This window comes from Tamandua tetradactyla, chromosome 3, assembly GCF_023851605.1.
Source record: "Tamandua tetradactyla isolate mTamTet1 chromosome 3, mTamTet1.pri, whole genome shotgun sequence".
In the NCBI taxonomy this organism is placed as follows: Eukaryota; Metazoa; Chordata; class Mammalia; order Pilosa; family Myrmecophagidae; genus Tamandua; species Tamandua tetradactyla.
Window position 1 is genome coordinate 204,645,724 of NC_135329.1, and position 14,436 is coordinate 204,660,159.

The window sequence follows — 14,436 nt, forward strand, 5'->3', positions numbered from 1 at the left end:
GTAAAAGCCTGCTTAATCAGGACGAAGGTCAAGAAAGTAAACAATTTCCCCAAAGGGAGATGTAGTCACAAATGTAAAACAGCAGTGATTGTAACTTAGTCTTAATCATTAGTCTCAGTAAAACATCAAGTGTCAAGCCCCTTTAATGTTTGTACTACAGGCCTGATATCCTCATACTATATGGAATGTCTTTGTTTTAAAATCATATACATAATGCCTCCTGCACTCCTGTCCTTTTGTAAAGTGCTATCCCTCTGGACCTGCTGCCATGGGAGAATCTCTCTTGTTTGTAAGTCCTAATAAATCTACATAGTAATAAAATAAATAAATAAATAAATAAATAAATAAATAAATAAATAAATAAATAAATAAATCTATGTCTACTTCTATGCCTGGCATATTTTTCAGTCTCATGGCAGCGCTGGCCCATGCTTTGCATGAACTCACTCTGGGCCTGGAAGAGCCCATGCTCACTTTGCAATGCAGTTGGTCTTGCTGCTTCCATCTAGGACCTACCACTATCTGTCCTCCACATAATAACCAGTTATTCTCTTAAGACAACTTATTTCATTCCTTTGCTCAAAACCATCTAATGATTTCCTTTCTCACTTAGAGTAAAGTAGTAACATTCAAAGTCCTTAGCACAGCCAACCAGGCTCCTTGTGATTGGAGCCCTATTGCCTACCCCCACTTCCTCTCTCTCTCATCCTGGCTACGCTCCACATTGATCATGCCAATCAGGCTTCCTTTCAATACCTCAAATAAACCAGGAAAACTCCTACTTGCATATATTCTTCCTCTGGGTTTCTCGATGTCCAATCACACTATTTCTTTTCCAGAGGCTTTCTCTTCCATATATGAGTAGTGCCGCCTCCTCCATAATGCTCTCTCTCTCTCTCCTTGGTGTTTTAAAATATTTTGCAACACTTATCACCACTTGTCATGCTATATACTCACTAATGTTTTGTACTTCCCCACAGAAGCATAGACACTACTTTGTTTTCTAATTTCTGGGTCTAATACATAGTAAGGGCTCATTCAATCAGTGTTGGATTAATAGAATTAATGAATATTCTCTCAAATACCTTGACTTTGACTAAAGTGCTAACTCTAGCTAGAAAATCACCACCCTCTTCTAATATTATATACAAAGATATATAAGACTTTTTTGTGACAGGGCCAAATTCAATATGTAGTAAGTATACTTTGATTTTCAGGGACTTTTATTGGACATATACTGTTCTGTTGTCTCCGGACATAAAGTTGTACTTAGAAAAGTACATGTCCTGACTTTTTTGCTTTAAAAAGCATCATCACCATATCTCTAAAGCTCCTTCTAGCTCTAAAAGCGTATGGTCTTCATTTTGAATAGAGAAAATTTTCCTATTTAATATGGACCTCCATAAATCTCCCCACCTCAGCATGGGACTATAAGGACTTTTCCTTCATGGTCTCATATTAAGTACCATGTGATTCCCTCTAGAAGGGCACTTATGAATATTATATTTTAATTTTCTGTTTGTGTTTCTGACTTCCTGTCCAAACTATGAGTTCATCATTGTCCATGCCTAACACTGTATCTTGCTCATAATAAGACCACAATAAATTATGGTTACTAAATTAATAGCCCTATTAATATGTAGAGTACTACTCTTTCCATTTTATTGCAAACCCTCTTTTAAAAACAGAAGTAAATGGACCCAAATTTGAATTTAAAAATACCTGAATGCCATAATCCATGCTTACTTTCCAAATGAGAGACATCAAGCTGGATACTTAGGATCAAAATTAAGTGATATTAATTGAAGTAATACATATTTAAAGGTTTCTAGCACCACTATCTAATTCAAGACTGTCAGCCTTTCCTAGAGTATCCCTTTCTATTCCCAAATTTCTGAGAATTTCCCATGGTGTCTCATGCAAGCATGTTGTCTAAGTAGATCTCATTCTTTAATATGCATGCAAGTCCTATTGTCAAAATACAGGTTCTGATTTCAGTAGGTTGGATGGGGCCTTAGCTTCTGCATGTCTGACAAGTTCCCAATTGATGCACATCCTCCCAATTGATGCTGGACCTTAAGCCACACTTTGAGTAGCAAGCCTAGAAGCCACAATGTTCAAGCCTCCATTAAAGCTTTTGCATCCCTCTGTGAGTTAGGATCAAATCACCTTCCAAGGTAATGAAGAGTGGCATATTCACTCAGTCCTCAGACCTGAGGAGTTGGTTTCACAACTAAACAGGACTTATTCCTGGGCCTTAAAAAATATCCTGTAGCCTTAATCTGGAATCTGTTCTTTTAATTAGGTAATCAATATTTTGATGGAAGAAAACATTGGAATCTGACCTTTCATCATTTTCTGAAGATGTATTGTGTCCAAATTCTGGGCTACTTTGAAAAAAATATTCCAGACATTAATAGCACAACAAAATCTCTCAGAATAACTTGATCTTTCATGGTATTTCTCCTAACTTCCATAAATATGTTTAAAAATCAAATATTGCTACTAAAGCTAACATGAAGTATATTTGACCTGGAAAGATCATAATGTCAGAGCTGCTAATTAAGACAATTGCTTCAATTAGGAAAGCAATTTGAGGACATTCTATCTGCTGGATGAAATATGTCAGCTGGATAACAGCACCGTGGTGCTGGTTTGACCTCATTGGCCTGGAGGCTAAATTTACAGGTGGGACAAATTGCTCTTTGAATTGCATGTGAGGACAAAGTCAAATCACAAATATGGTGCTTCTTAAAAATGAAGGGCTGGGGTTTGGTAATTTGCATTTAGATAATGAGCTAAGTGATTGTCCTTTTTTTCCTTAGCCACTAAAATATTACTGACTGATTTTCCCAAAATCCCTCATAAAGACCCAATAATTATAATAATAACCTTAATGCAATGGAAAGGAATTTAAGAGAAAGGACGCTTTAGTCTCCTAGGATGCTCAAGCAATTACCACAAAATTGGTCTAGTATAACAATGGGAATCTATTCACTCATGGTTTGAGACTGGAAAAAAGTTCAGATCAAGGCATCATCAAGGCCATGCTTTCTTCCCGAAGACTGTGGCATTCTGGAGATGGCTACTTGTGAGTATCGGTCCTTAGTTTGCTACATGGCGAGTGATATGGTGGCATCTCCTGGTCTCTCCCTTCTCTTCCAGGTTCCATTGAGGTTCACCTCCTTGTTTTTCCTTCTGATTTTTTCTTTCTTCGTCTGAATGTCATTCTCCTTATAAAGGACTTCAGTAATGGGATTAAGGCCCATGCTGATTGGGCTGAGCCACACCTAACTGAAGTCACCTCACCAGAAGGTCCTACTTACAATAGATGCACACCCACAGTCATTGATTATATTTAAGAATATGTTTGTCTGGGGTAAGTATAGCTTCAAACCCCTACAGATGCCACAGACTAAGAAAGGAGGGAATGAAAAAGAGGAGAGCTTTCTTGCATGGGAATCTAGTTATTGAAAAATTAACAAAGCAAAAGGAGTCATTTGTGAGAGTTTTGGCTTTGGATACTCAGTGTGAACTAAGTGAAGACATCTACTGCTTGGAATAATAAGATTTGGGAATCTATATGCTTCCCTTAGCTAACATTTGCGTGATACTTACAAAAGAGTTTACAAAACAATTCAGCAAATGTTATTTCCATTTTAGAGATGAGAAAACTGAAAGATAATAACTTGGCAGATAGAAATGCAAACACTAGCATATCTAGCTACTTCTGGAGTCCATGATCAGCTCAATAAATTGGGCATTTTACTTATACTTCCATATACAATAGAAAAATAAAATTTCTTCATCCAAATTTTGAGATCAGGGACCATGTAATTTATGAGCATCATTTTGAATAATTTAATTCATCATCAATAGTAATCACAGTAAGAATTCCAGCACTAGAATAATGAAATACTAAGAATCTTGTTTAGACTGCTAATGGGTGGGGATTGTGGCCAAGGCATCATTTCTGTACTGGGAAACTTATAACTCATGTGAGTAAATCCTCACTATTTCTGCTTCTATGAATAGTTCAGTTGTACTTCTAAACTGGCAGCTGGCTTTTCCCAAAGTCTTTGGAAACTGAAGCAGTCTCCAATGCGTGGTGAGTGTTTCTGCTGGGTTCCATCTAGGCTGTAGCTAGATACATGCCTTCCTTTTCCTGTCTGTCTGCATCCTACCAGCATCTGGGCAAAATATGATTCATCTATGTGGACTATCAAAATGTGATGTTTTGATTATTCTGAAATCATAATAAAGATTTTCAAGAATCAAGACTTATTCTAAGCTATTTTAAGAAGATGTTTGCCAAATAAGAGTGCCTACTGCATCTATTCAGAATGATTTTTGAAAAATGCTTAAACCAAACACAAATTTTCATAGTCAATTACTGAACCAATCTTCCCCCACCCCATTTCCTGCAGAATAACTTTTTCCAGGTTACAAACAAACTTCCTTGCCTATGTAGCAGAAGAAGATGTATGGCCAGAGAAAAATGTGATATCAGCAATTTATTTTCTCTACATTACAAAATTAACATGGGAGACCAGACATAAATGCAATTTATTTCTGACCATATCCTGAAATGATGATTGTGATGTTCAAAAAGTAATCTGGGAATAGAAAATCAAAAAGATCCTAAGATATTTCAAATCCCAAAGAGTTGAAATTCTGAAATCTCTAGAACATGCTGGTCTAAAAATTTCTGTGTGATCAGGCATTTATTGACCTGTTCTAGTTTGCTAGCTGCCGGAATACAATATACCAGAAACAGAATGGCTTTTAAAAAGGAGAATTTAATCAGATGCTATGCTAGTTTGCAGTTCCAAGGCTGAGAAAATGTTCCAATTAAAACAAATCTATAAAAATGTCCAGTCTAAGCCATCCAGGGGAAAATACCTTGGTTCCAGAAGGCTAATGATATTCAGGGTTTCTCTCTCAAGTGAGAAGGCACATGGCAAACACAGTCAGAGTTTCTCTCTCATCTGGAAAGGCACATGGTAAACATGGTCAGGGTTCCTCTCTCACCTGGAAGGGTACATGGCAAACAAGGCATCATCTGCTATCTTCTTCTCCTGGCTTCCTGTTTCATGAAGCTCCCCGGGATGCATTTTCCTTCTTCATCTCCAAAGGAGATGCTATTTCCATTTTAGAGATGAGAAAACTGAAAGATAATAACTTGGCAGATAGAAATGCAAACACTAGCATATCTAGCTACTTCTGGAGTCCATGATCATCTCAATAAATTGGGCATTTTACTTATACTTCCATATACAATAGAAAAATAAAATTTTTCCAAAGGTTGCTGGCTGGTGGACCCTGCTTTTCATGACTATATCATTTTGCTCTGCTCTCTCTGAATCTCCCATTCTCCAAAATGTTTCCTCTTTTATAGGACTTCAGAAACTAATCAAGACCCACCCAAATGGGTGGAGACATGCCTCTACCTAATTCAGTTTAACAACCACTCTTGATTAAATCACATCTCTGGGAGATGCTCTAATTACAGTTTAAAACATACAATACTGTATAGGGATTAGAAGAAATGGCTGCCTTTATAAAATGGAATTTGGATTAAAACATGGCTTTTCTAGGGCACATACATCAATTCAAACCAGCACATTACCTTTCCATATTAAACATAAATGAACATGGTATTGATATTAAAGAGAAAATGAGAAGAATAAACAGAAAAGAAATAGACGGAAGGAAAAATTAAAAAGCAGAAATTGGTTAATTGAGATAATTAAACAATATTAACAGTTAATATGGGTATATCTAATATACTGTAACTATAGATGATTGAAAAAATAAAAATATAAATTACTAAATATTTGCAAACAAGATAAAATAGAAAGTTCTAGGAAAATTCATCAAGTTTAATCTCATGAGAATTAGAAATAAGATGAGATAATTTACCATTACATAACTTGAAGTATTAATAAAAAGTCTTCTATCACCATTGTGGTGATTTGAAGCTGTGTATACCCCAGAAAAGCATATTCTTAAATTTAATCCATTTCTGTGGCTATAAACCCATTGTAACTATTTTGATGAGAAAACATCAGTTCAGCTGCGACAGACCTCACTAATGACATGTTTTAATCTTATGACTGGAGTCCTTCATTAATTAAATGAAAAGTGAGAGAGAGAGAGAAGCAAGACACTGAAATCAATGAAATTGGAAAAGAAAGGAGAGACATCAGATGCCTCTATGTGCCTTGGCACATGGCAGAGGAACCAAGAATCACCAGCAGTCTTTTGGAAGGAAGCATTGCCTTGATTTGGACATTTTCTTGGCCTCAAAACTGTAAGCTAATAAATTCCTATTGTTTAATCCAACCCATTTCAAGGTATTTGCTGTAACAGCCTAGGAAACTACAACAACAACCCTAAAATTTGATATAGCACCAATTTTTTTTCAAGTAAGAGATAAGCATTTTCGGTGGCTCAGCAGGCAAGAGTGCTTGCCTGCCATGCCAGAGGACCTGGGTTCGATTCCCAGTGCCTGCCTATGTAAAAAATTAAAAAATAAATAAAAAATAAAAAATAAAAAAAAAGAGATAAGCATTTTCTATAAACTCTTTAAGATCCATTTCACTTTATTAAATACCCTAGATACAAAAAATAAAAATTTTATATATATATATATATGTATTTACATATACACAAATAAAAAAACATAATAGATCAAAGGCTCTCATAATGGTGCCAACTTGAAACTTTTGGAGAGTTTATTGAGTTATAATTCACATGCTGTACAATTCACCTACTCAAAGTGTATAGTTCAATGTTTTTTAGTATATTCATGAAGTTATGTCATCATCATCATGTTCAAATTTTAGAAAATTTTCATAACCACCAACAAATCTCATGCCAATTAGCAATCTATGTCCATTTCCCCAAACACCCAATCCATAGGCAGTTGCTAATCAACATCCTGTGTCTATAGATTTGCTTAAGCTGACCAATTCAGATAGACAGAACCATGCAATATGTGGTCTGTTATGATGGATTTCTTTAATTTGACAATTTTATCAAGGTTCATCCATGCAGTAACATATATAAGAAGTTTATTCCTTTTTACTTCCAAATATTATTCAATTGTGTTAATATAACACATTTTGTTTACCCATTCATAAGGTAATGGAAAATTGGGTTGTTTCCAATTTGTCAATTGTTAAATTTATTCCTACTTGAAGTTTGTGTTGGTTTGAATTGATTATGTACCCCAGAAAAGCCATGTTTTAATCCTGATCCAATCCTGTGGGAGCAGCCATTTCTTTTAATCCTGATTCAGTAGGGCAGAAACTTTTGATTAACTTATCTCCAGGGAGATCAGACATGCCCAGTTATGGGTGTGATCTTTTGATTAGATGGAGATGTAACTCTGTCCATTTAGGGTGGGTCTTAATCAATTTTCTGGAATCCTTTAAAATAGGAAACATTTTCGACAAACTTCAGAAATGACAGAAGTGACAGTAACTTCAGAGCAGAGCTGACACAGAGGCCAACACTTGGAGAACAGAGACACGGATATTTGGAGGTGCTTGGAGCCCAGCAGAAGCCACCATGAGATGTTAAGCAAGCCAGAACCTGGGGAGAGCCAAGGGAAGCCAAGAGATGACAGCCAGCCCTGGAGAAGCAAACTGAGGAACCTCCACAGGAACAGAGGCTGAAAGCAACAGAGCCCAGGAGCAAGAGACCAGCAGATGCCAGCCACATGACTTCCCAGTTGACAGGTGTTCCTGACCCATTGACCTTCCTTGAATTAAGGTATCTTTCCCTGGGTGCCTTAGCTTGGACGTTTTTATTGGCTTAGAACTGTAAACTTGTAACTTATTAAATTCCGTTTTTTAAAGCTATTCCAGTTCTGGTATATTGCATTCTGGCAGCTTGCAAACCCAAACAAAGTTCATTGAACTTCTTGAATGTATAGACAGTACTTTTCATCATACTTGGGAAGTCTTTCAGTCATTATTTCTTCAATTTTTAAAAAATGTGAAATTCATTTTTTTCTGTTCTTTTGACTGCATAACCACTATTGCTCTATCTTCAAATTTCTTGACTTTTCTCCTACCCTAAATCTACTTTTGATCTCCTTTAGTACAATTTTCTATTTTGGTTATTGTACTTTTCTCCTTCATAGTTTCCATTTTCACAAATAATTTCTATCTCTTTGTTAATATACACTATTTGATGAAACAATGTCATCATGCATTTCTTTAGTTCTTTAGTCACATATAGGCATCTTTTATATCTAGGCATATTTATAAACATTACTTTGAAGTCTCTGTCCACTAAATCCATCATGTGGACCCTCTCAAGGGACATTCTTTTGACTGCTTTTTTTCTGTATGTGTTTACACTTTCTTTGTCCCTTTCATGTCTCATAAGTTTTTGTTGAAAATTGAACATTTTAGATTGACGTGCTGTAGTAACTCTGGATATTGATCCACCTACCCACCAGAGCTTATCATTGTTGTTTGCTTATATTTAACATGGGTTTGTTTAGAGACTTGGCCTAGTGCAATAAAGTCCACTTGTCCCTCTGCATCTTGCTTCTGATTTTGCTTCTGAGAAGGCACAGTCTTGGGTCTGTGAAAAAGCACCCTAAACCACTCTTCCACATAGACAACAGTGATTTTATCCTAGTTCTCTAGATCTCTTTCCCTTATATTCCTTTTAAGCTGTTGGCTTTTCTGCCTCTATTGGTATCACACCCAACTGTTACCCACTAATCGCTTGTTGATTTCTCTGTTCTTTAGTTTTCTATTGATTTCTCTACTATTTTCTCTTTTATTGGTACCCAAACTGCTTTGTACTCTGAATCAAATTAAAATTGGGCACTTTTTGTTGGTAGCCTGAGGAGGGCAGCCTTAAAGGTTTGTTTTGAAATCTGGAGGGCTCATCTTACCCACCTTTCCCCCTATTTTTCTCTGTTACATTTCTAAGTACTCACTGTTTCACATGTTTTTATCATGAAGCTATCACCCTCCTCTTAATTGCTATCCATGGAATTCTCCATTGTTTTTTGCCAGCGACTTTTGACTTGACCTTCCCCATATTCTTTTCCAAATAAAGCCACTCCCCTTAAGGAGAGCGATGGAAATCTCTATTCCTAAAGTCTACTTCTCTCCCTGGGTAGAACTTATCTGTCATTTTCTACTTCTCCAGGTCTGGAGCAGGACCAACCACCTCAGTCTTTCAGAGTGACACCTCTGCTCTACGAGTGAGACCTGGGTTGGGGTGACAGTCTTTGGGGATGACAGTCCTGCTTGGCTTGTTCCTCCCTGTGTGGAAACATTGCTCTATTAGTGAGCAGGAACAAGGGCAACGATGAATCAGTATTCCCAGCCAGCCAATGATAGAGTGTCTTCCCTGTGAGTGGGATTTCCTTAGAGGAAAGGAGCCCCTGCCCTCTTGGACAAATTTTTCTGGAACAGATCTTCTGCAACAGGGACTGGGGTTTCAGATTGCTAACAGCCTGTTGTTCCTAAATGGAAATCATAACTCTAGACTAAGAGCTGGGAATGAGAGAGTTCAGTCTTCTTAGCCAAATTCACCCAGAGTAGAGAATCTCTTATACTGAGCTGGGGGAGAGAGGTCGGGTAGTCACTCAAATACCATAGATTCTTGCTGTTCTTATTGATACTTAGATTTTCCTAAATAAACATTTTATGTATGCCATTAGAGCAATTTCCAGTGACATGTAATGCCTATTTTTATATATATATATTTTTCACGAGTGTTTGTTATTTCAGTGGGATGAGAGCCCACAGAGTTCCTCACCCTGTCATTCCAGGAGTCCATTTTTCTTTCAGTTTTTTCTTTCTACTTTTTCAGTTTTGCTAGTTGCTATTACTATGGGTTCAAGTTCACTGATCTTTTTTTTTTAGGCCTCATTTGTTGTAAAACATCTGGTTAATTTTTTTTCCTCTTTTTTTTTTCAGGTATTAAATTTTCATCTCCGAAAGTTTTCTTCATCTTTTTTTAAATTTTCAGTTCTCCCCTCATTATTATTCATGTTTTCCTTTAAATCCTAGATTATATGTAACATCTTATACTAACGGTTTCAAAGACTTTGGCTGCTAATTCTATCATCTCTGTCATTTTTTTCCATGTTAATTTTTAGAAAAGTTGTAGGCTTATAGAACAATCATGAATAAAATACAGGATCCCCATATACCACCCACTGCCAACACACTGCATTGGTGTGGAACATTTGTTACAATTGATGATAGCACAATTTTATAATTTCAATATTATTTAAAGTCCATGGCTTTAACTTAGGGTTCAGTATTTATGTAGTATGGTTCTATGGATTTCTTTTTAATTTTTATTCTGTTATCATAGGTATAATCTAGCATTTCCCTTTTAATCATATCAGACATATATTTCAGGGCTGTTAATTGGGTTTATAATGTTGTGCTACCATCACCACTATCTGCTACCACATTTCCATCATTCCCAGTAGGAATGCTGTACATTTTTGGACTTAATTTCCTATTCTCTATCCCCACCCCATCCCCTGGACCTATATTTTACATTCTGATTCTATGAGTTTGCATATTCTAATTGTGTCAAGCAGTGGGATCACGCGGTATGTGTCCTTTTGTGTCTGGTTTATTTCACTCAACATGATGTCTTCAAGTTTTGCTATTGTTGCGCGTATCAGGACTTCATTCCATTTTATGGCCATATAATATTCTATCATATTTACATACCACGTTTTATTTATTCATTCATCGGTTAAAAGACACTTGGGTTGTTTCCATCTTTTGGCAATTGTGAATAATGCTGGTGTGCAAATATTGGTGTGCAAATGTCTGAGTTCTGTTTTTGATTCTTTGGGGTATATACCTCCTACTGGGATTGCTGGTCATATAGTAGTTCAATACTTAGATTTCTGAGGAACCATCAAACTGTCTTCCACAGTGGCTAAATATTTTGTTTTGCCATCAGCAATGAATGTGTTCCTATTTCTCTGCACCCCCAACACTTGTTATTTTCTGTTTTTTTTAACAGCAAACATTCTAATGGGTGTGAAATGGTATCTCATTGAGGTATCGAATGGCATTTGGCCATTTGTCTATCTTCTGTGGAGAGATGTCTCAAAGTCTTTTGCCCATGTTTTAACTGGATTGTTTGCTTTTTGTTGTTAAGTTGAAGGATTTCTTTATATATTCCAGATATTAATCCTTTATCAGACATGTGGTTTCCAAATATTTTCTACCAATGTGTAGGTTGTTATTTTACTTTAATAATAAAGTCCTTTGAAGGGCAAAAGTTTTAAATTTTAGTGAGGTACCATTTATTTATTTTTTTTCTTTTGTTGCTTGTGCTTTGGGCATAAAGTTTAAGAAGCCATTGTCAAACATAAGGTCCTGAAGAGACTTCCCTATGGTTTCTTCTAAGAGTTTGATAGTTCTAGCTCTTATATTAAGGTCTTCAGTCCATTTTGAGTCAATTTTTGTATATGATGTGAAACAGTGGTCCTTCTTTTTTCTTTTCTTTTCTTTTGTTTTTGGCACTAGAGATCCAGTTTTCCCAGTACCATTTGTTGAAGAGACTATTCCTTCCTAATTGAATGATCTTTACTATCTTGTCAGAAATCACTTGGCCATAAATGTAAGGGATGCTTTCTGAGCTCTATTGCATTGGTTTATATGTCTGTCCTCATACCAGTACCATGCTGTTTTGATTATTGTGGCTTAATAATAAGCTTTAAGCTTAAAAGAGTGAGTTTGCCGACTTCATTCTTCTTTGTGAAGATGGTTTAAGCTATTCAGGGCCCATTATCCTTCCATATGCATTTGATTATTTGATTTTTCCATATCTGTGCAGAAGGTTGATGGAATTTTGATTTGGATTGCATTGGATAAACTGTTTGGGGCGATATTGACATCTTAACAATATTTAGTCTTCCAATACATGAACATGGAATTTCCTTCCATTGATTTAGGTCTGCTTTAATTTCTTTTAGCAATGTTTTGTAGATCTCTGTGTTTAAATCCTTAATGTCCTTGCTTAGATTTATTCCTGGATATTTGATCCTTTTAGTTGCTATTTTGAATGTATTTTTCCTTGATTTCTTCTTTTGATTGTTCATTGCTTGTGTATAGAAATACTACTGATTTTTGGTTGTTGGTCTTATTCCCTGCCACTTTGATTAATTTATTTGTTACTTATATGAGGTTGTGGATTTTTCAGGATTTTTTTTTTTTTTTGTATATAGGATGATATCATCTACAAATAGGGAAAGTACTACTTCTTCCTTTTCTATTTAGATGTCTCATTTCTATTTCTGGCCTAAATGCACTGACAATGGATGCCTCTTATTTCTATGTCTGGCCTAAATGCTCTGATAAGAACTTCCAGGAAATTGTTGAGTAACAGTAGTGACAATGGTCATCCTTCTCTTGTTTCCTGATCTCAGAGGGAAAACTTTCGGTCTTTCACCATTAAGTAAGATGTTATCGGTGGCCTTTTATAGATACCCTTAATCATGTTGAGGAAGTTTCTTGCTATTCCTAGTGGCTTTTCTTTGTTGGGAAGTTTTTAATTACTAGTCAATCTCTTTACTAGTAGCTGGTTTGTTAGGATTTTCTATTTCTTTTTCAGTCAGTGTAGTTAGTTTGTATGTTTCTAAGAATTTGTCCATTTCTTCTAGGTTATCTAATTTCTTGGGATACGGTTGTTTCTAGTATCCTCTTATGGTCCTTTTTATTCCAGTGGGGTTGGTAGAGATGTCTCCTTTTCATTTCTGATTTTTGCTATTTGTATCCTCACTTTTTTCTTTGTTAGACTGGCTAAAGATTTGTCAATTTTATTGATCTTTTTGAAGAATAAACATTTGATTTTGTTAATTCTCTCTATTGTGTTTTGTTTCCTATTTCATTTATCTCTGCTGTAATCTTTGTTATTTCCTTCCTTCTGCTCACTTTTGGTTTAGTTTGCTCTTTTTTTCCTACTTCTTTCAATTTTGATACTAGATCTCCGATTTGAAACTTTTTCTCCTTTTTTAATACACTACCTAGAGCTGTACATTTCCCATCTGAGCATTGTGTTTGCTGTATCCCATAAGTTTTGTAATGTTGCATTTTAATTTCCATTATCAATCACAAGACATTTTTAAATTTTGTTTCTGATTTTTTTTCTTTAACCCATTTGTTGTTTAAGAGTATATTATTTACTTTGCATATATTTGTGAATTTTCCATTTCTCCCTCTGTTATTGATTTCTAACTTCATTCCATTGTGGCGGAGAATATACATTGCATGATTTCAATATTTTTCTTTCATTATTGAGATTTGTTTTGTGACCCAACACATGACCCATTTGCTCTCAAAAAAAAAATGTGTATTCTATTTTCTTGGGGTGCAGTATTCTAGTGCTGTATTTCCTTATTGATCTTCTTTCCCTCACTTTTATATTTATTTGCTTTTTTATATTGTATCATATTGGGTGTCTTCTCACTTCTATCTGGATATATTTTTTATCTATTTTCCTTGTGGTTACAATAGTGTTAAAATTAACATTCTAAATATCACTATATCTTTATACATTGTATATTTTTTTAAAAACTAGATTTATGATTATTTTTTATGCATTTGCATTTTAGCACCTTTAGGGAGTAAGAAGTGGTGTTACATACCAAACAACACAATAATAATGGCATTTTTAATTACCCAAATGGTTACCTTTACCTCAGGTCTTTATTTCTTTATACTGCTTTGAACCATTGTCTAGTGCCCTTTCCTTTATGTCTGAAGAACTCCCTTTAGTAGGGCAGGTCTAATAGTTATGTACTCCCTCAGCCTTTGTTTATCTGAGAATGTTTTAATCTCATCCTCGTTGTTTTTTGTTTTGTGTTTTTGCGTGGGCAGGCATCTGTAATCAAACCCGGGTCTCCAGCATGGGAGGCGAGAACTCTGCCCCTGAGCCACTGTGGCCTGCCTTCTCACCCTCATTTTTGAGAAAGTCTCACCAGATATAAAATTATTGACTGGCAGTTGTTTTCCTTCAGCACTTTAAGTATTTTGGCCCACTGCCTTCTTTCATGGTTTCTAATGAGAAATTGTCACACAATCTAATTGGGTCTCCCTTATACATTATATGTTGCTTTTTTCTTGCAGCTTTCAGAACTCTGTCCTTTGTATTTGATAGTGTAATCAGTGTATGGTGGGGTATATTGGTTTATGTGTATCCTGTTTGGTTTTCACGGAGGTACTTGAATGTGTATATCCATGCCTTTTGCTAAGTTTGGGAAGGTCTCTGTCATTATTTCTTTGAGTATTCCTTCAGCCCCTATCTCTCTTTTTTTTCTTCTAGGAACCCCATAATGCATAGTTTGCCACACTCAGTAGTATCCCAGAGGTGTCTTAGGCTATTTTTGCTTTTAATATTTATTTTCTTTCTGCTCCTTAGCCT